Source organism: Oncorhynchus clarkii, chromosome 18, assembly GCF_045791955.1.
Source record: "Oncorhynchus clarkii lewisi isolate Uvic-CL-2024 chromosome 18, UVic_Ocla_1.0, whole genome shotgun sequence".
Lineage (NCBI taxonomy): Eukaryota > Metazoa > Chordata > Actinopteri > Salmoniformes > Salmonidae > Oncorhynchus > Oncorhynchus clarkii.
In genome coordinates this window covers 58,645,170-58,668,664 of record NC_092164.1, presented here as the reverse complement: position 1 = coordinate 58,668,664, position 23,495 = coordinate 58,645,170, and the positions used below count along the sequence as shown (strand labels likewise).

Here is a 23,495-nt window from a genome sequence, read left to right as displayed (position 1 = left end):
GGGCCGTTTGTTGTGTTCTCTCATTTATATGAAGGAGGTCTGCTTTCATTTACATTGATGTTCCCAGATTTCCAGGCATGGACGCTCAAGTCTGGTTTTATTTCCCTCTCACTCTCACAGTCTCTCTCTCTATCTCTCACAGTCTCTCTCTCTCTCTATCTCTCACAGTCTCTCTTTCTATCTCTCACAGTCTCTCTCTCTCTATCTCTCACAGTCTCTCTCTCTATCTCTCACAGTCTCTCTCTCTCTATCTCTCACAGTCTCTCTCTCTATCTCTCACAGTCTCTCTCTCTATCTCTCACAGTCTCTCTCTCTATCTCTCACAGTCTCTCTTTCTATCTCTCACAGTCTCTCTCTCTCTCTCTCTGTCCTGTGTTTTGTGCTTGCATCATTATTGAGTGAAACTGATACTTTCTCCAAACACATAACCCAGTATCTCCCTCCGTTCCAGCTGCGATAGAAAAAGGGTGTTTATCTTCTTGTATAACAGCATCAATAAACAACTCAATGCTGGGGCCGTTTGTTGTGTTCTCTCATTTATAAAGGTCTGCTTTCCTTTGCATCGATGATCCCAGATTTCCAGGCCTGGAAGCTCATTTCTTGTGTCTTGCTGTTTATATGCTGTTTCATATACTCTCATATTTAGTTTCTCTAAAACTCAGTTTGTATTTATTTGTGCTTAAACTGAATGGAAGGTAGATTTTCAGCTAGCAGTCATTCATGTATCTCAGATTAAACAGACACTGTTGTTTGTGTCTTCCAAATTGTCCTTGGCATGGAGTTAATGAGGTGATTTATTCTAGCATGGCATGATGATTCACCCACTCTAGCTCGTAACAACGTTCACATCTCAAGCTGTCTAGGTACAATAGTGTTAACCAGGCTTTCAGTAATTAATATTTCAATGTGCCAGATAGGTCTGCACTTCACTCATCACCACGGTAACACCAGATGAGTTTATCTAGTGCTCTGGTAGGCGATGAAGTCTCAGGAAAAGGCTGAGGAACATTTCCCATATGGTACAGCAGGGGACTTTGAATTCCTCCTGACCGTTAGCTCTGTGAGAGATGCACCAATGATCACTGAGAGCAGAAGAGAGACGTGGGAGAAAGAGCGGCATTTGCTGATTTAACACAGTGAAGTGTGAATTAAACCAATGAAAAGGAGACAGTTGCTCAGTCTGCATGTAGCCTTCTATACTGTAATCAGTGGCACAAGCAGAGAAAGAGAAGCATCGTGCATGGTGGCTGAACATGAAAGCCTTCCATGCTGGAGCACTAACGCTGTGTCACGCTGCCACACATGGTCACCCACTCTGAGCATCATACTCTATAAGGCCTTTCTGTAATGGTCAGTTGTGCCCTCCTTGCAAGTCATATAGTCAGGAATGACTGATGGTTTGTTTAAGACCATGGTACTATGATTTTTTTTGTACTCAGAGAAGTTGTCTTGGTAAATGACACAAGTGTTTTTGTTTCAACAACAGGGCAGAACAGGGCAGCACAGCTAACCAATAAATGTACACAGAGAGCTAACATTAATAATATGCATGTACAGTCATGGCCTAAAGTTTTGAGAATGACACAAATATAAATTTTCACCAAGTCTGCTGTCTCAGTTTGTAAGATGGCAATTTGCATATACTCCAGAATGTTATGAAGAGTGATCAGATGAATTGCAATTAATTGCAAAGTCCCTCTTTGCCATGCAAATGAACTGAATCCCCCAAAAATATTTCCACTGCATTTCAGCCCTGCCACAAAAGGACCAGCTGACATCATGTCAGTGATTCTCTCGTTAACACAGGTGTGAGTGTTGACGAGGACAAGGCTGGAGATCACTCTGTCATGCTGATTGAGTTTGAATAACAGACTGGAAGCTTCAAAAGGAGGGTGGTGCTTGGAGTCATTGTTCTTCCTCTGTCGACCATGGTTACCTGCAAGGAAACACATGCCGTCATCATTGCTTTGCACAAAAAGGGATTCACAGGCAAGGATATTGCTGCCAGTAAGATTGCACCTAAATCAACCATTTATCGGATCATCAAGAACTTCAAGGAGAGTGGTTCAATTGTTGAGAAGAAGGCTTCAGAGCGCGCAAGAAAGTCCAGCAAGCGCCAGGACCGTCTCCTAAAGTTGATTCAGCTGCGGGATCGGGGCACCACCAGTACAGAGCTTGCTCAGGAATGGCAGCAGGCAGGTGTGAGTGCATCTGTGAGGCGAAGACTTTTGGAGAATGGCCTGGTGTAAAGAAGAGCAGCAAAGAAGCCACTTCTCTCCAGGAAAAACATCAGGGACAGACTGATATTCTGCAAAAGGTACAGGGATTGGACTGCTGAGGACTGGGGTAAAGTCATTTTCTCTGATGAATCCCCTTTCCGATTGTTTGGGGCATCCATAAAAAAGTTTGTCCAGAGAAGACAAGGTGAGCGCTACCATCAGTCCTGTGTCATGCCAACAGTAAAGCATCCTGAGACCATTCATGTGTGGGGTTGCTTCTCAGCCAAGGGAGTGGGATCACTCAAACAAAAACCCACAAATTCTGACAAACTCCAAGCATTGATTATGCAAGAATGGGCTGCCATCAGTCAGGATGTGACCCAGAAGTTAATTGACAGCATGACAGGGAGGATTGCAGAGGTCTTGAAAAAGAAGGGTCAACACTGCAAATATTGACTCTTTGCATCAACTTCATGTAATTGTCAATAAAAGCCTGTGACACTTATGAAATGCATGTAATTATACTTCAGTATTCCATAGTAACATCTGACAAAAATATCTAAACACTGAGGCAGCAGACTTTGTGTAAATTAATATTTGTGTCATTCTCAACACTTTTGGCCACGACTGTAAATCTCTCATGGCTCAAAGTGGAGGAAAGATTAACTTCATCACTAATTGTTTTTGTAAGAATTGTTGACAAGCTGTGTGCTAGTAGTTTAAACAGACACCTCGGTGCACACAGCTTGTCAAAACGTCTCAGACAACCATGCATACCCCACAAGACATGCCACCAGCTTCTGACATAGTTTGATTTTGTCGTGAAACATCACTGTAACTTGCCTGAGGTGTGGGCAGTGCAGTGGCCTGCCAGTGTTGCCACCATGACTGAATGAATGTGTTGTATTGTCCTTGAGAAGGCTAGCTGCACTTTGATGAAGGAGAAGGAGGAGGAGATGATGTTGTGCTTTGCTGGCTCGGCAGATCTGCAGATTGCTGACTAGTAGGCAGTAGGCAGGGTGCCGTTTTTTTTTCATCCTCTGCAGTTTGGGAAAGCAGTATGATCACATCTCAAAATGGAAGTGAATCAGCTAAAAAAAAGGAAAGGAATTTAAGCCACCTCATCTCCCTCCGACCCTAGCCGCCCCAAAACACTGTACTCAGCTCTCTGTCTGAATGATGCAGTGATCGGACTCCAGTGCCTCTCCATACATCAAATCCAACCTGCCCTCTGGCGGTGTAGAGAATACTCTCTGGAGATAAAACACCCAGCTGGGACCTTACCCGGAGCAGGTGTAGTGTCCGTGTGTGTCCAGCAGGCTGTTCCTCTGGTCTGCCCGGCTGAGGCTAACCCCCTGGGGGGGCTTGGAAGGAAGACCTGCGACCCCTTTCTCCTGCCAACTAGTCCCAGTTGCCTGGCAATGTGCTGTGATATTTCCTACCATAGCAGGAGAGCATCACCATCAAATGGCAGGGCTGGACCATTGATAGTCCTCTAGGATGTGGATCACTCATTTAACACTTTGATAACAGGTTGGATGGGGGAGGCAATTTACTTTTGTCTCCTCAATCTGAGATATTAAACATGGTACACAGTGCCTTCTGAAAGTATTCATACCCCTGGACTTATTCCACATTTTGTTGCGTTACAAACACAGAAATATCTCATTTACATAAGTATTCACACCTCTTTGCTATGATGCTCCAAATTGAACTCCGGTGCATCCAATTTCCTTTGATCATCCTTGATGTCGCTGCAACTTGATTGGAGTCCACCTGTGGCCAATTCAGTTGTTTGGACATGATTTAGAAAGGAACACACCTGTCTATATAAGGTCCCACATTTGACAGTGCATGTCAGAGCAGAAACTATACCATTAAGTTCAAGGAACTGTCTGTAGATCTCCGAGACACTGTAGAATTGTGATGAGGCATATATCTGGGAAGGGTATAAAACAATTTCTAGAGTGTGTTGAACGTTTCCAAGGACACAGTGGTCTCCATGATTGGGAAATTGAAAGAATATGGAACTACCCAGACTGCCTAGAGCTGGCTGTCCAACCAAACTGAGAAACTGGGCAAGAAGGACCTTGGTCAGGGAGGTGACCAAGAACTCAATAACCACTCTGACAGAACTACAGAGTTCCTTGGCTGAGATTGGAGAATCTGCCAGAAAGACTCTATAGCACTTCACCAATCTGGGAGAGTGACCAGACGGAAGCCACTCCTGAAAAAAAGACACGTGACAGCACGGCTGGAGTTTTGCAAAAAGGCACATGAAAGACTCTGGGAGCATAAGGCAACAGATTCTGTGGACTGATGAGACAAAAATTTAAGTCTTGGGTCTGAATGCATAGCGCTGTCTGGATAAAACCAGGCACAGCTTATCACCTGTCTAACACGATCCCTACCTTGAAGCGTGGTGGCAGCATCGTGCTATGGGGATGCTTTTCAGCGGCACGGACTGGGAGACTGGTAAGGATAGAGGGAACATTGAATGGAGCCAAATACAGGAAAATCCTTGATGAGAACCTACTTCAGAGTGGAAACAACCTTAGACTGGCGAAGATTTACGTTCCAACAAGACAATGATCCCAAGCACACAGCCAAAGCAACGCTGGAATGGCTTCAGAACAAGAATGTGAAAGTCCTTGTGACCCAGCCAAAGCCCAGACTTGAATCCCATTGAAAATCTGTGGAAAGACTTGAAGATTGCTGTTCACCGCCACTCCCCATCTAACTTAACAGAGCTTGAGAAAATCTGTGAGGAAGAAAATCCCAAGATCCAGACGACTCAAAGCTGTAGTCGCCACCAAAGATAGCTCTACAAAGTATTGACTCAGGGGTGTGAATACTTATGTAAATTAAATATTTCTGTATTTCATTTTCAATACATTTGCAAAGATTTCTTAAAACATGTTTTCACTTTGTCATTATGGGGTATTGTGTGTAGATGGGTGAGATTTTTTTTTATTTAATCCATTTTAGATTCAGTCTGTAACACAACAAAAGGTGAAATAAGTCAAGGGGTATGAATACATTCTAAAGGCACTGCATCATGCTTTTGAAATCTGAAAGTATTATTGGTGACATATTGTCTTGGGATTAACCCGTTTTTGTCTCCAATAATAGCAAAATTCTCATAATATCCCACAGTAAAGGAATGCTTGACACATCAGTGACACGCTGTTATTGCTTCTAAGTATGGTGGCAGGCATTAGAAAGATCTGGAATTGGCTGAGATGAAATGGATCTAGCAGTCAGCTGTGTGTGTCTGTGTGATATTGTGTGTACTGAGGCGTGATTGTTTTAGGCTGCTATAGCTGCTCCTCTATTAGGCTCTGTGTTGTCTGATATTAGCTCCATCTCAAACATCTCACGAGGGGACAGACAGCGTCAACATCCACAAACTCACTGATTGCATCACATGATGCCATACTAGGTTATTGGTAAGGGCAGCCAGGAACTTGGCAAACTGTAGCAAAACACTTTGCAACAAACGTTTTTGCAGCTAAAACAAGTGTTTCTTATTGGACAAGTTTACATTACTCCCTCCCCGTTTTGCTTCCATTTGGTTCCCTGTGAATACACCCCATGTGCTGGGTGGCTTGTTCGTAGGTGACTTTTAAATAGTCCATGTGTGAGACATAGTCATGTGACCATTTCCCCCATGAAACCAGTGTTTGTGTAAATCTAAAAAATATTTTCCCATCGGAATAATTTGTCTGTTGTCTTTTTTTGGGGGAGATTTATTTTTTAGATTATATTATTAATAGGTTTATTCTACACTTCGGGAGGACTATAGTTAAGCTGCTTCGTGTCTGTTTATTGTGGTTTAACTACTCAGCTAATTGTCCCAGTGACTGTTGTTGAATGTTAATGTGAGAGGTTTTACCAACTGAGCAACTCATTGCTAATGAGTATCCTGCACGGGGAAAAGTTTTATAGGGGTGCATCCCTTCATTATTCCAGCACATACAGATGACGTCTATTTTCCCCTGCCCCTGTTCCTGCCCATTTGATACATTCTAAATCTAAACACATTTGACATATTAGTAAAGATTCATTGAGAATAGTCTGTTGGGTGAAAATAAGATCACTTGATGAGAGAACAGCTGTGCAGTCTGAGGCAAGGAACAGAGATCAAGCTTTTTTTGTGACTTTCTCAAATCATCAATAGCCTTTAGTTGCACCATGCAGCCTATTATGTTCTGATTTCTAACACATTCTTAGGTTTGTATCATTCACATCTAAGTTGCCTAATAATTCTAAATCTAGCATATTTATGTTTACTTTTACGCTCAAAATAGCAACTTCATATGCACATTTGCTCCGGAATGGGAAAAATATCCTTTGTATTTTATTCAGATAGGTTAAATTATATTCTTACTATAAAATCATATAATATAAAAGACTGGCATGGGACTTATAAGCATATCTTGTCAGCTAAATGAACACGCCTACATGGAGCATAGTCAGATAACATACAGTAGGCCAACTCATTCTGTTCTTCTCTGTATCATAATGTTTCTTTAGACCTGACTAAAATACATATTGGATTTATTGTGATGGTCTACATTCAATTGATTGATCTCATTATTTATGAGACTTTTTAAATGTACAGTAGACGTTGCCAAGGCGCGCGTCAGTGGCTTGTATGCATCTTGTATGCATCTTGTATGCATCTTGTATGCTTGGATGCCTAAAGATTCTAAACGTGTTTGTTAATTAACGGTCAATTACCGTGAGACCAGCAGTCTTTTGCATGACAGTAACTGTCTGACAAAATGTAACAACCGCCACAGTCCTAGTCACATGTTCGTGGCTTGCTATATAAAGCAGGCAGACGGGCATCGAGGCATTCAGTTAATGTTCAATTGAATGTTAGAATGGACAAAACGAGTGACCTAAGCCTCTTTGCTTGTGGTTTGATCATCGGTGCAAGGCGAGCTGCATCCAGTATCTTAGAAACGGCTGGCCTTCTGGGCTTTTCACGCACAACAATGTCTGTGGATTACTGAGAATCATGCAAGCTAACAGACTGGCCACAAACAGACAAATAGCGGTGCAGTACAACTGTGGTGTGCAGAACGGCATCTCGAAACGCACAACTAGTTGATCTTTGTCACGGATGGGCTATTTCAGCAGAAGACCACACCTGGTTCCATCAGTTAAAAACAAGAAAAAGTGACTCCAGCACGCAATCACCAACACTGGACAAATGAGGAGTGGAAAAACATTGCCTTGTCCAACGAATCCCAGTTCCTATTGTGTCATGCTGATGGCAGAGTCAGCATTTGGTGTAAACAGCATGAGTCCATGGCCCCATCCTGCCTGGTGTCAACGGTACAGTAGTGGTGTACTGGATTGGGGATGCACATTTGGTCCTTTGAAACCAATTGAGCAATGAACACCATAGCGTATCTGAACTTTGTTGCTGATAAAACCCAATAGAATATATTTTGGATGAGATGGGGCTCCCGAGTGGCGCAGCAGTCTAAGGCACTGCATCTCAGTGCTAGAGGTGTCACTACAGACCCTGGTCGGGTCAAGTCATGCGAAACATGAAGCCGCACCAATGTGTAGGAGGAAACACCGTCCAACTGGCAACCGTGTCAGCGTGCATGTGCCCGGCGCACCACAGGAGTCGCTAGAGCGCGATGGGACAAGGACATCCCGGCCGGCCAAACATTCCCCTAACCCGGACGACGCTGGGCCAATTGTGCACTGCCTCATGGGTTTCCCGGGTTGCGTCTGACTGCGACACAGACCGGGATCGAACCCGGATCTGTAGTGACGCCTTTAGCGTAACTGCAATGCAGTGCCTTAGACCACTATGCCAGTCAGGAGGCTCAGAGGGCTCAGAGGGTTCTATGTTAGTATTACCTTCCCCTCGGTTTCAACATTTGTGTATTTTTTTTAACATTTAACCAAACTCATGGGGTGGGGTCACTGAATGATATCATTCACTCGACTCGCTGTTTGCGATTGTGAATTCTCTCACCCAGAGGCACTCGGAGAAAGAGTTTGGCAGCCTGGTGGGTCTGGCAGCCGGGTGGGTCTGGCAGCCTGAACCCTGGCTTCCTCTAATTTACAGGCTGGCGGTAAACTCTGAGAGGGGAAAGAGAGACGGCTGCAATACATAAATTGATCCGTAACCCTTCGCTCCTGTTAGCTTTCCCACAGCCAGGGTCAGTGTTGCTATGCACTGTTTGCCCCTGCAGAAAGCCCTGATGTGCGTGGCTTGCTGTTGGTAATTTACAGCTGCCTGGTAGAGGGAACAGGAGGTCTCACACGCGGAGCTATGTTTAAAACAATTGGCATCATAGAGCTTCTGGTGAGCGGCAGCAGACTCCTTTCAGAATGCAATGATGACTCTTTAGTCTCTGACGGTGTTGAAAACTATGGCTGGAGAAATGTTCCTTGATCTGTGTCAGGCCACGAGGTATGTAGCCTCGGAGCTCTGTGCACCGCTGGGCTTGATGGGGCGAGCCTCTCAATGCCAGCCATAGAGAGTTATGACGATGCTAGCTGCTATGTTGAGGTTTGCCAAAAAGTATTACTAGATTGCTTTGTGCCTGAAATTGTGCCACAAGAGGCAGGTCATATTTTGATGGGCCTACTAAAGGTCAATATAATACATTTCTTTGGACTTTTTATAATTTTTTGGGGGGTCAGGCACAAGGAATTTAATAGTGTTCGACGTTGTCGTCGATGTAATAGTTTCAGGTTCATTACTGAACCATCGGTGTCTGTGGGTCAGAAAAATATAAAAACACACAGCCTGTTCTCTCTGGCTGCAAGACAGTTTGAAGATAAGCGCCTGTCTACCTGCCTGTCTGCCAGTAGCCTACCTCTTCACATACAACCCCATCCTAATTTGAATGACATCTTCTGGGATGACAGTTAGCTGTTCCACTGTTGTCTTTGGTGAGGTCTATTCATTATGCTACTGACTGTTTAAAGGAGCACTGAGATGAAGTTTCTCCTCAGATGTGAGTCCTTGAATGTCAACTGGAAGGCTACAAATCAGGCTTAAGCAAGACCAACAGGATGGATAGGAGAAGAGTTTCAGCCAGACATCAACAGTTCTCTGCTGTAAATGACTGCTATTTGGACTGTTATATATCAAAGTTCTCCTTGATTATGGATGATCAGTAGAAATTAGTGGCCAATTACGTTCAGTGGCATATTTCATCCTTTTCTGGCCTCTGGCTGTTTGGGTGTTAAACAAACCCACGCTTATAGGCAACACATCAAGTCCTGTGGTCAAAAATAACTCCACAGAAATGGTTGTGAGCATACGTACATCTTTAGGTGCTGGGCTAATAATTGATGTCTGGCAATCACATAATTTCTTCATTGTGACCTCACAGGAAGAAAAAACAGGAAGTTTATCTAACACCTCTCTTTCTCTCCCACTCTCTTTTTCTCTCCCACTTAATCTCTCCCTCCCTCCCACTCTCTTTTTCCATTTTTGTCTCCATCTTTTCTGTCTCATCCGCAGCACATCACTCCAGACAGCTACTTCCCCTGGCTTAGCAACCTGTGCAAGGCATTATGGGAGGTGATGCTCAGCTATCACCGGACCATGCAGTGGCACGAGGAGCGTGACAAGGAAGATTCCGCAACCGCCACAGGTACACCTGTCCCACCAATATCTAGCCCATCCCCTTAATTCAGCACAACACTAGGCCTTTGGCTGACCAATAGCCCCTCCCCTTTAATTCAGCGTTGCACGGTCCCCTCCCCTTTAGTTCAGGCAAGCAACCACTAAAACCCTTATTCACTGTCCACCCTCTAACCTCTCGTACTTCTATAGCCATGATTCCCTTATTCTTAACACACCTAAAGCCCTGATTCCCTTAGGCTTAATACACCTAAAGCCCTGATTCCCTTAGGCTTATTACACCTAAAGCCCTGATTCCCTTAGGCTTAATACACCTAAAGCCCTGATTCCCTTAGGCTTATTACACCTAAAGCCCTGATTCCCTTAGGCGTATTACTCCTAAAGCCCTGATTCCCTTAAGCTTAATACACCTAAAGCCCTGATTCCCTTAGGCTTATTACACCTAAAGCCCTGATTCCCTTAGGCTTATTACACCTAAAGCCCTGATTCCCTTAGGCTTAATACACCTAAAGCCCTGATTCCCTTAGGCTTATTACTCCTAAAGCCCTGATTCCCTTAGGCTTATTACACCTAAACGCCTGTAACATTCCATATAATAAAGATCCCTTCTTTAGCCACCTTCACGTTGTACAGTTCGTCTTGCATTTCTGCTGCCGTAGTTTCCCCTCGTCCTCTAGAAGTTCTTAGAAGCTAGACACTTTTTATTAGCCACCCCTAAATCAATTTAAGCTGATTGTGTACAGAAATATATAAAAAAGAAAGGGGAGTTGACTTTCATTAGGGAAAAGGGGATACCTACAGTAGTTAGTTGCGCAACTGAATGAGTTCAACCTAAATGTGCCTTCCGCATTTAAGCCAACCCCTCTGAATCAGAGGTGCGTGGGGCTTCCTTAATTGACATCCAGGGGAGCAGTTTGGGGGCTGGTGGGGGTTAACTGCCTGGCTCAAGGGCAGAACGGCAGATTTTTCCACCTTGTCGGCTCGGGTTTCAAATCAGCGATTTTTTGGGGGGTTAATCGCATTTAACCGCTAAACTACCTGCCACCCCCATTACTGTCCCACAGATGTAAACCTGGAGATTGATTTGATTTCTAAGTATTGCATTTGACCTTTATAGAGAGCAGAGCTACTGTTTCAGGTTTATTGTTGAGTAAAGTTCTCTTTTTCTGTAAGGCTCGACGCTGGTAGACGAGAAGCAAGTACAGGGAGTGAACATTTAATTAGCAACAGACATAGGACAGGACAGTGTCTGGACATGAACACATAATGAGATTAATGCTGACACCGGGAACAAAGTGAGGAGCAAACCGAAATAGCGAAGTCAATCATCAAAGGAGTCCAGGTGAGTCCCATATTGTGCAGCTGCTCGTAATGATGGTGACAGGTGTGCGTAATAATGGCAGCCTGAGCGCCAGAGGGAGAGCGGGAGCACGCGTGACAATTTCTTCCTGTTAGTTTGCCTTTTCAAATACTTTGTCAATCAGCAGTAGCTCAAATGCAGAGCTTGTCCTTTCTCTGTGGAAAAGGCGTTTCATTTCCTCCTTCTGTATGTTGGATTAATTAAGGAAATGGGCGATGACGAGTAGGACCATGATGCCTTATCCCCTGATCACAGAGATTGATGGATTTGTAAGTATTGCATTTGCCCTTTGTAGAGAGCAGAGCCTTCTCGTCTGCCCACCTCATATAACGAAAATGGTTGTGAATGCGCAGCGCTGCATTTGCACAGCCCACACAGCACACATTGGCGTGATGGTATGGGTAATTGAGGTTGAATTTGTCACCGCACTTACCAGTGTGTTGATAGTCAAGTGGAATTTGTTTTCTAGTGTTGCTTCAGTGGCTCTCCCTCTTTCAGGCTGTCCATGTAGAAGGTCATTGAACCAACCAAGCCTGAAAGTGATAGGTGCTTGTGCTTTGTTGACGCCAACACACTGCTGACTTTGAAAAGTCACCGAGCCCTCCAAAGACCTCTTGAATCTAATGTTTCTAATGATTAATCTAATGATTAGATGATTAGATCCACACGATGGAGATAAATGGAGATAAACTGTGATATTTAAACCTGTAAATATACAGTACATTTCCATTCCATTATCCATTCATGTTAATTTCAATTTAAGCGCTGTTTTGATTGATATTAGTAAGAGAAAAATATGTATTTATTTATCCTAATTACAGACAACATCATGTCCCTCAGTGCTCACCCCCTGTTAGGAGTTAATTATGTATTATTCATGTATTTATTAAGGATGATTCCGTACAGCCACAGGGAGGACCACGCATTGTTTACATGATATTTAGATTAGATCAAATGAATGACGTTTGGAGTGTTCTACTTTTCTGAGAAACCCAACCCATCACAGTCAAACAGGGTTATCAAGTGCAATACTGCTATGGTCACCAAAACAGGCCATAGTGAATCGCTCAGAGAGATTTACATGTTATTACAAGGTAGCTAAGCTAATGGCCTATCTGCTGAAAAGGCAGAAGGTGTATTTATATATACACCTACTCAAATATTTTATATTTGGGATTCATCAAAGTAGCCACCCTTTGCCTTGATGACAGCTTTGCACACTCGTGGCATTCTCTCAACCAGCTTCACGAGGTAGTCACCTGGAATGCACTTCAATTAACATGTGTGCCTTGTTAAAAGTTAATTTGTGGAATTTCTTTCCTTCTCAATGTGTTTGAGCCAATCAGTTGTGTTGTGACAAGGTAGGGGTGGTATACAAAAGATGCAGAAGATAGCCAAATCTGGTAAAAGACCAAGTCCATATTATGGCAAGAACAGCTCAAATAAGCAAAGAGAAATGACAGTCCATCATTACTTTAAAGACATGAAGGTCAGTCAATCCGGAAAATTTCAGTCACACTTGGAGAGTGATTTAGTGCTGCATCAGATGACCTGGCCTCCACAATCAGTCGACCTCAACCCAATTGAGATAGTTTGGGATGAGTTGGACCGCACAGTGAAGGAAAATCAGCCAACAAGTGTTCAGCATATGTGGGAACTCCTTCAAGACTGTTGGAAAAGGATTCCAGGTGAAGCTGGTTGAGAGAATGCCAAGAGTGTGCAAAGATGTCATCAAGGCTACTCTGAAGAATCTAAAACATGTTTGGATTTGTTTAACACTATTTTCGTTACTACATTATTCTGTGTGTTATTTCATAGTTTTGATGTCTTCACTATTATTCTACAATGTATAAAATAGAACAAAGAAAGAAAAACCCTTGAATGAGTAGGTGTCCAAACTTTTGACTGGTACTGTGTATAACTATGAGCCAGAGAGATGCAGGTATCTAGATAATTTGAGACCACAAAGGCAGTCCAAGATGAGTGTATGTTGGGATAAGCAAGAAACTTCCAGCTTGTCATCACTACTATCACCTTACTAAGGTATCCAAGTCTGGGACAAACAACCATTGGCTCTGTTTCAATGGCGATAAAGTTTCAGTTGTATCATTTAGCAAAGTTTTCTGTTCCTTCTTATTAGTTTGCATTTTCAAATACTTTTTCAATCAATAGTAGTTTTGGCTCAGATGCGGAACTTGTCCTTTCTCTGTGGAAAAGGGGTTTAATTTCCCCCTTCAGTTCATTGGATTGATTAAGAAAATGGGCGATGACGAATAGGACCATGGTAATGCCTTTATCCCCTGATCACTGGTGCCGTTGAGACTTCGGCTGAGATCCAAATGGCGTCCTATTCCCTGTGTAGTGTACTAAATAGGGAATAGGTTTCCGTTTGGAACGCGCCCTTCAAGTCTCCAGCTTCCAAACCTTAGTTAAGCATATCTCCTTGTTCTGTGAGTGAAGGAACATTCAGTGCTAATCAGAGGAGGCGGGGCCATCCATCAAGAGGTGCTGTCATATCAGTGGGTGTGATTGGCTGTCCTCTACTACCCTCTAAGTGAAGGTGTCCTCACTCTGTATACGCTTTCAACCTTCCTCTACGTAAAGGGTGTGTGTGTGTGTGTGTGTGTGTGTGTGTGTGTGTGTGTGTGTGTGTGTGTTTGGTACGTGTGTGTGCATTCGGTTTGTGTGTTCTTATAAGTGGGTATACATCTCTGTGTATACCAAAGCCTTAAGAAGAGTGATTCACATGCTGGCCTTAATTTGTCAGACTGTGCGGTGTGTCCTTGTCCCCAACACGTTCTACCGGGCGCCCTGCATGACCGCCTGTCATTGGAGAAAATTATTTAAAGGTCCCTTGATGGCTGCAACGCTGCGTATGCATCCCAAGTGGCACCCTATTCCAGATAAAGTGCCCTGCTTTTAACCAGAGCCCCTATTCAGGGAATAGGGTGTTATTCGGTACGCAGCCTACATCACCTCCACGGAGCGTCACCACAGCTGCTATAATGAACCTGTCACCATGATGTATCAGTAATTATTGTCACCACTCAATAAAGGGAAGTTGTTTCTGAATTGAATATGGGCGAAGGGTTCCCTCCCATCTTGCCAAATTGAATTTGCAGCCTTAGCTCACCCAGTGTCATATTCGATCAGCATGGACAGGTCCTCGGTGGTGAGAGGATAAATGGCTGATGTTAGTGGATTGGTTACAAGCTCACAGCACTGACTGGAACCCTTCATATTGACCTTTCGCTTAGAACCTCCACGCTAAACATACACTCAATCCAGGACAGAGGGGGCCTTGACACGGGTACAGCTTCGCCTCATTCCAAGATGAAACCAACATGAAATCAAGATCGATGAACTAGTAACGTTTGCTGTTGGTGAACAAGTTGGGTTTTTTCACGGTCATTTGTGATTGGCTTATGATGTGGCGACAAGTAGCCTAGTGGTTAGAGCGTTGGACTATTAACCGAAAGTTTGCAAGATTGAATCCCCGAGCTGACAAGGTAAAAATCTGTTGTTCTGCCCCGGACCAAGGCAGTTAACCCACTGTTCCTAGGCCGTCATTGAAAATAAGAATTTGTTCTTTAACTAACTTGCTTAGTTAAATAAAGGTAAAATAAAAAAAATATTGTAAAAAAAATGTCTTAGGAGCATAGGATTTCTCACAACATGTCCTGTTTTTTTGTGTTATTTCTTGGTGTGACTATGATATATTAAGGCCTAATTTGGACAACTGCCTTCCTTGATTCAGACCAAAAGTGACTCCATAGTTAGTGTAACAGATGCCGTCATTGATACGTAGCTACACCAGTTCCTTCTGATCCTGATCATTTAGGCATTTTCATGCACATGATTGCTTGGCTAATTATGTGTGTCTGAGACATTAAATAATAGAGCAATCCCTGGGCGAAAATTTACAATTACGCCTCCCATTGCCTTCCATTGCCTCTGCTACTAACCTCTGTATTTGTTAAGGCGGCTTCTCTCCTTCATTTGCCGGGCCTATCAGCAGGTAAATTGCTTTCCCTGGCCTGTGACCAGCTTTGTTGTGTGTTTTCACACTCCAACGTCATCTTCGTCGCTTCCAACATGATGATGAAGTAAATGTGGTTGCCAGGTCAAAAGATGAATTATAAACTGGGTGGTTCGAGCCCTGAAAGCTGACTGACTGACAGCCATGGTATATCAGACCGTATTCCACGGGTATGACAAAAAAATTGCATTTTACTGCTCTAATTACGTTGATAACCAGTTTATAATAGCAATAAGGAATCTCTGGAGTTTGTTGTATATGGCCACCATACAACGGCTACGGGCTGTGTCCTTAAGAACAGCCCTTAGCCGTGGTATATTGGCCGTATACCACCCCCCCCCCCCCCCCTTGCCTTATTGCTTAAATATCAAGTAATTAATTTGTTTTAAATGGGTGTTTAAATTAAGTTTTGGCTGGCTAGGATTTGACTGGAGACCGTCCAGGTTTCTCAAGGCTCCTTGTCACAGTTTTATCTTGTTGAAGTACTTGGCGAAACTACATCTTGGAACTTTATGCTGTAGTCTGTGAGACGTTGGCTGGTTGTTTTCTGGCATCCTTCCTTTCCGTTGTCGGGGGAGGATATCTGTTTACAATTTTGAAATGTGTAACAGTAACACAATGAAAGCCCCTGGATGCTGTTTCATCACACCTCACTCACTTCCCAGATTTTTCCTTGTCCAAGTTTAACTGCTTTGACCCTGCTGTGATATTTTTCTGGAGAACATTGCAATGACTTCTATCACTATATTAATTCATATTATGCTGGTGTCAAACTGAGGCCCAACCTGGATAGAAAGTAACCTAGAACTACTTTATCTAACCATTTAAGTCTTTGCACGGTTAAATCACCCTCCTCATCGGGCTCCTCTCCTCTTTCCTCCCTCCCCTGTTCCCATTAGTAGCATTAACCTTTTCTCTACATCTCCCAGACAGTCAGAAGAGCTAATCTCCCTTCTTGCTCACTTGTTAAAGACAAGCTCTGGAACTTTGTATTTTTTAAATCTTCCGCTTTGGGCTGGATGTGTCAATGTGTAGTTTATACATGCATATTCTGAGCAGAATTATTATCTTACCTCAATTAGCCATGAAATCTCTAGTTTGAAATGGTGGATGGATAGGGCTGCCGTGCTTCTAGCTCTTAGGAAACTTTGCACTATTTTGATTTTTATGTGTTATTTCTTAAATTATTAGTCCAGGAATTGATTTGTGTTATGACATACAGCCAAGTAGAACTTTTGGATATCAGAGCGGTGGTAACTCACCAGCATTACCAGCATTACGACCAGGAATAATAGTCTGATCCTTTGTTCGTACCCCCCAGGGCAATTGAACTGATTCCAGAGGCCTATCCTAAACACCGATTGTGGAAAAAAGGTACTCTGAGTGGACTTCTAGTCCGACTCAGGATGTGCGCACACCACCCACCACTTCCGAGTATATTACTCGCTAATGTTCAGTTACTGAATAATAAAGTTGATGAGCTCAGAGGGAGTATTTCCTTCCAAGGAGACATTAGGGATTGTAACAGTCTATTTCACGGAAACATGGCTCTCTAGGGATATACTGTCTGAGTCTGTACAGCCAGATGGGTCCTCAGTTCATCTCGCAGACAGGAACAAATATCTCTCTGGGCAGAAGAAGGGCAAGGGTGTCACGCTCGTCGGCAGAAGTGGACCAAGGTGCAGCATGGTACGTGTTCATGATTCTTTATTTAATCCAAACACCAAACAAAACAACACAAGAAAAACAACCGTCACATTCTGAAGGCTACACAGAGCTAACAAAAAACAACATCCCACAACCTAAGGTGGCAAAACAGGCTGCCTAAGCATGATTCCTTATCAGAGACAACGATAGACAGCTGTCCCTGATTGAGAACCATACCCGGCCAACACATAGAAACACAAAACATAGAAATAAAGAACATAGAATGCCCACCCAACTCACATCCTGACCAAACCAAATAGAGACATAAAAAAAGAACTAAGGTCAGGACGTGACACAAGTACAGTAAAATGCTTAACTTGCAAGCTCTAACCCCAACAGTGCATAAATCAATATCTAAATAAGAACTCATAGTAAATTATATATAATAAAGAAGATACAATAAATAAAAGAGGAAGCTATATACAGGGTCCGTGCTAATACCACATTTACAATGTGCAGGGATACTGGAGTAGTTTGAGGTGGATATGGAAATGTAGGAGGGGGATTAGGAGAAATTGACTGGTAGCAGGATAAATAATAATAATAATAATTAACAGTGACGGGTGGGTGCATGGTGGAGTGTGTGTGATAGGTGGATATATATGTAGACAGGGCTGGAAAGTGACTGGTAGCACGAGTATATAAATACTGATGGTTATATACTTGTGGTAATATACACAGTGTACTAAACATTGGGGACCCCTTTTGCTCTCAGAACAGGGGTGTACTACTAAGCTAACATATGGAGGGATAAAACATTTTTGGGGTTAATATTGAATTTGGCCAACTACTATAGCCCATAGAAACGCATTGAATAACACATTCATTTATTTGATTTTTTTTAACGTTTAACTCGGCAAGTCGGTTAAGAACAAATTCTTATTTACAATGACGGCCTACACCGGCCAGACCCGGACGGCACGGGGCCAATTGTGCGCTGCCCTATGGGACTCACAATCACGGCCGGATGTGATACAGCCTGTATTCGAACCAGGGACTGTAATGACGCCTCTTGCACTTAGATGCAGTGCCTTAGACCGCTGCGCCACTCATAAGGAATAAAGTGTTGAAGTGTCTGTCCTATATCTAGGAGATGTGTCACGCCCTGACCATAGTTTACTTTGTATTTTCTATGTTTTGGTTGGTCAGGGTGTGATCTGAGTGGGCATTCTATGTTACATGTCTAGTTTGTCCAGTTCTATGTTCGGCCTGATATGGTTCTCAATCAGAGGCAGGTGTTCGTCATTGTCTCTGATTGGGAACCATATTTAGGTAGCCTGGGTTTCACTGTGTGTTTGTGGGTGATTGTTCCTGTCTATGTGTTTTCACCAGATAGGCTGTTTAGGTTTTCGTTACGTTCATTACGTTCTTTATTTTGTAGTATTTGTATTGATTCGTGTTTTACATTTGTTCATTAAAACATGGATCGCAATCTACACGCTGCATTTTGGTCCGATCCTTGTTCTACTTCTTCATCAGAAGAGGAGATAGAAGAAAGCCGTTACAGAATCACCCACCACCAACGGACCAAGCAGCGTGTCAACAGGCAGGAGCAGCGCGAGGAGAAGCGCAATAAGGATTTCTGGACATGGGAGGAAATCCTCGACGGGAGAGGACCCTGGGCTAAACCAGGGGAGTGTAGCCGCACTAAGGTGCAGCGGGAGAAGAAACAACAGGAACAGCCCAAGGAGGAGTACAGTATGGAGTATACTACTTGGGAGGAGATCGACAGGTGGGCGGCCGACCCAGGGAGAGTGCCGGAGCCCGCCTGGGATTCGCTGGAGCAGTGCGAGGAAGGTTACCGTAGAATGGAGGCGGTGAAAGCAGAGAGGCGCTGGTATGAGAAGGCAGCACGGCGACGCGGATGGAAGCCTGAGAGGCAGCCCCAAAAATTTCTTGGGGGGGGGCTAACAGGGAGTATGGCTATGCCAGGTAGGAGACCTGAGCAGACTCCCTGTGCTTACCGGGGGGCTAGAGAGACCGGACAGGCACCGTGTTATGCAGTGGTGCGCACGGTGTCTCCAGTGCGGGTGCATAGCCCGGTGCGGTATATTCCAGCTCCGCGTGTCTGCCGGGCTAGATTGAGCGTCGAGCCTAATGCCATGAAGCCGGCTCTACGCAGCTGGTCCCCAGTGCGTCTCCTTGGGCCGGCTTACATGGCACCAGCCTTGGGCTCGGTGTCTCCGGTTCGCCTGCATAGCCCAGTGCGGGCTATTCCACCTCGCCGCACTGGCAGGGCGACCGTGAGCATTCAACCAGGTAAGGTTGGGCAGGCTCGGTGCTCAAGAGCTCCAGTGCGCCTGCACGGTCCGGTTTTTCCAGTACCACCTCCACACCCCAGCCCTCCGGTAGCAGCTCCCCGCACCAGGCTTCCTGTGCGTGTCCTTGGCCCAGTACCACCAGTGCCAGTACCACGCATCAGGCCTACAGTGCGCCTCGCCTGTCCAGCGCTGTCGGAGCCCTCCTCCTCTCCAGCGCTGTCGGAGTCTCCCGCCTGTTTAGCGCTGTCAGAGCTTTCCGCCTCTACAGCGCTGCCGGAGTCTCCCGCCTGTTCAGAACTGCCAGTTAGCATAGAGCTGCCAGTTAGCTTAGAGCTGCCAGTTAGCTTAGAGCTGCCAGTTAGCTTAGAGCTGCCAGTTAGCTTAGAGCTGCCAGTTAGCTTAGAACTGCCAGTTAGCATAGAGCTGCCAGTTAGCATAGAGCTGCCAGTTAGCTTAGAGCTGCCAGTTAGCAAGGAGCTGCCAGTCTGCAAGGAGCTGCCAGTCTGCAAGGAGCTGCCAGTCTGCAAGGAGCTGCCAGTCTGCATGGAGCTGCCAGTCTGCATAGAGCTGCCAGTCTGCATGGAGCTGCCAGTCTGCAAGGAGCCGCCAGAGCTGCCTGTCTGCAGGATGCCGCCAAAACTGCCAGTCTGCAAGGAGCCGCCAGAGCTGCCAGTCTGCAAGGAGCCGCCAGAGCTGCCAGTTAGCATGGAGCAGCCAGGGCCGCCAGTCAGCATGGAGCAGCCAGGGCCGCCAGTCAGCATGGAGCAGCCAGGGCCGCCAGTCAACATGGAGCAGCCAGGGCCGCCAGTCAGCATGGAGCAGCCAGTCAGCATGGAGCAGCCAGTCAGCATGGAGCAGCCAGAGCAGCCAGTCAGCATGGAGCAGCCAGAGCTGTCAGTCAGCATGGAGCAGCCAGTCAGCATGGAGCAGCCAGAGCTGCCAGTCAGCATGGAGCAGCCAGTCAGCATGGAGCAGCCAGAGCTACCAGTCATCATGGAGCAGCCAGTCAGCATGGAGCAGCCAGAGCTGCCAGTCGACCAGACTCTTCCAGAGCTGCCAGTCGACCAGACTCTTCCAGAGCTGCCAGTCGACCAGACTCTTCCAGATCTGCCAGTCGTCCAGACTCTTCCAGATCTGCCAGTCGTCCAGACTCTTCCAGATCTGCCAGTCGTCCAGACTCTTCCAGATCTGCCAGTCGTCCAGACTCTTCCAGATCTGCCAGTCGTCCAGACTCTTCCAGATCTGCCAGTCGTCCAGACTCTTCCAGATCTGCCAGCCGTCCAGATCTGCCAGCCGTCCAGACTCTTCCAGATCTGCCAGTCGACCAGACTCTTCCAGATCTGCCAGTCGACCAGACTCTTCCAGATCTGCCAGTCGACCAGACTCTTCCAGATCTGCCAGTCGTCCAGACTCTCTCAGATCTGCCAGTCGATCAGATTCTCCCAGATCCGCCAGTCGACCAGATTCTCCCAGATCCGCCAGTCGACCAGATTCTTCCAGATCTGCTAGTCGACCAGGATCTGCTGAAACCGCCAGCCAGCCAGGTTCTGGTAGTTTCTACTACCTGCCTGGGCTTCCTCTCAGTGCTGAGCTTCTTCTCAGTGCTGAGCTTCCTCTCAGTGCTGAGCTACCCATCTGTCCCGAGTTACCTCTGTCCCGAGCTGTCCCTCTGTCCCATGTTATCATTGTGGTGGGTAACCTATTTAGGGACGTTTAGGAGGGGGATTAAAACTGTCATGGAGTGGGGTCCACGTCCAGCGCCAGAGCCGCCACCGCGGACAGATGCCCACCCAGACCCTCCCCTATAGGTTCAGGTTTTGCGTCCGGAGTCCGCACCTTGGGGGGGGGGTACTGTCACGCCCTGACCATAGTTTACTTTGTATTTTCTATGTTTTGGTTGGTCAGGGTGTGATCTGAGTGGGCATTCTATGTTACATGTCTAGTTTGTCCAGTTCTATGTTCGGCCTGATATGGTTCTCAATCAGAGGCAGGTGTTCGTCATTGTCTCTGATTGGGAACCATATTTAGGTAGCCTGGGTTTCACTGTGTGTTTGTGGGTGATTGTTCCTGTCTATGTGTTTTCACCAGATAGGCTGTTTAGGTTTTCGTTACGTTCATTACGTTCTTTATTTTGTAGTATTTGTATTGATTCGTGTTTTACATTTGTTCATTAAAACATGGATCGCAATCTACACGCTGCATTTTGGTCCGATCCTTGTTCTACCTCTTCATCAGAAGAGGAGATAGAAGAAAGCCGTTACAAGATGAAAGAAATCTCAGGAAATATTCTTGTTTTTTTTTAGAACACATTTAACCCCTTATTTTTTGTTGGCGCAGAACTACCTCCATACTTTATTTATTTGTATGGGTTACATTCAGAGGAGTCCTGTGGCACAGGTGCGTCAATAGACTCTTTAAGAATTTTAACCTGTCTCCCCTTCATCTACACTGATTGAAGTGGATTTAAGATATCAATAAGGGATCATGGCTTTCATCTGGATTCACCTGGCTGGTCTATATCATGGAAAGAGCAGATCTTCCTAATGTTTTGTATACTCAGTGTATACTTTACATGTTAACAGGAGTAATAGCGGCCTGTACCAGGAGAGATAGATACTAATGGTAATTGCAATCAATAATCAATGAACAACAGCGTTATGGTAATAATACATTTAATCAATAATCATTTTAGCAGGGGTGTGGGGGGGGGAGCAGTAGTTGTTCGGCATTTAACAGTCTTATGGCCAGGGTATAGAAGCCGTTTAGAAGTCTGTTGTTCTGAGCCTTGATGCGCCGGTTCCACCTGCCGTACGGGAGCATGGAGAACAGTCCATGTCTCGGGTGGCTGGAGTCTTTGGCAATTTTTCGGGGCGTTCAGTCCATTTTCCTCTGTTCGAAGCATAATTAGCACAGCTCAGATGTTCTATTCTGGGATGGCCTGAGAGATGTCTTTACCGACTGGCACGTATCACCTTTTCTGTATGAATGAAGCCCTCTTATGCCCTGTTTCTTAATCCCTGGATTATATTGCATACGTATCACATACCTGAATATTTCCCACTTTCTATAGCTAGGGATTTCAATAAGTAGGGATGTCACTCCAAAAGACGAAGCCTGTCCAACCTATGTCTTCATCTAGATGACCCTTTAGTTTTTCTTCTCTTTTTGAGGAGGGTAGTGGTGGAGTGTTCAAACCTTATGCTGCTGGTACAAAATACGTAGTTTAGCCTTTTGAGGTACCTTGTCTCAGGCTGAAGTTAACTTCTTGCCAGCAAGGTCTTTTTCTTCTCCATTTATCATTGCTTGCTGTGTTTGGGTGCATTTTCCCACTGCTGCGGTTCTGTGATGAAATTGCCCTTTAGAACTGCAGGGGTTGGAAGTGACCTCACTCAGACACCTCCCACAAAGTTCAAGGTCATCTCAAGCTCAACCATTTTCTGTCAGTGGAATTCAATGTTGATCCTCCAAATACTCCATGTTTTATACTTCCTCTTGAGATGCATGTACTGTAGCCAATCAGGCACAGACCACCTTCGTCCTTCACTGCTTAATGTACACACTCATCAATACCATATCAAACACGCACACCGATGCGGCAAGGAGCCCGGCGGGTAGGAGCATTAGGCCAGTAACCGAAAAGTTCCTGGATCGAATTCCCAAGCTGACAAGGTAAAAATCTGTCCATGAGCAAGGCAGTTAACCCACTGTTCCCCGGGCGCCGATGACATGGATGTCGATTAAGGCAGCCCCCCACACCTCTCTGATTCAGAGGGGTTGGGTTAAATGCGGAATACACATTTCAGTTGAATACATTCAGTTGTACAACTGACTAGGTATATCCCTTTCCCAATAATACACACCATATCAGACACACACACATCAATACACACACATATCAATACACATCATGTCAGACACACATACACACACATCAATACGCACCATATCAGACACACACATACACACACATCAATACACACCATATCAGACACACACACACATTAATTCACACCATGTCAGACACACACACATCAATACACAACATATCAGACACACACGCATCAATACACACCATATCAGACACACACACATCAATACACACCATATCAGACACACACACATCAATACACAACATATCAGACACACACACACGGGTGCCATTTGAGACAAAGCTTAGATGAAATCACTTTCCTTAGCAGACACAGGGTTGACTAATGACAGGGACTGTTTGGATGTAAACGGGAGGCCTACCCTCAACGCGTTATGTAAAATAATCAAA

The 23,495-nt window shown here is 45.0% G+C and overlaps 1 pseudogene; it reads left to right on the top strand.

The window, feature by feature from the left end:
• LOC139372382 (syndetin-like) overlaps nucleotides 1-23,495 on the top strand; it is a 284,096-nt pseudogene that overhangs the window by 133,011 nt on the left and 127,590 nt on the right.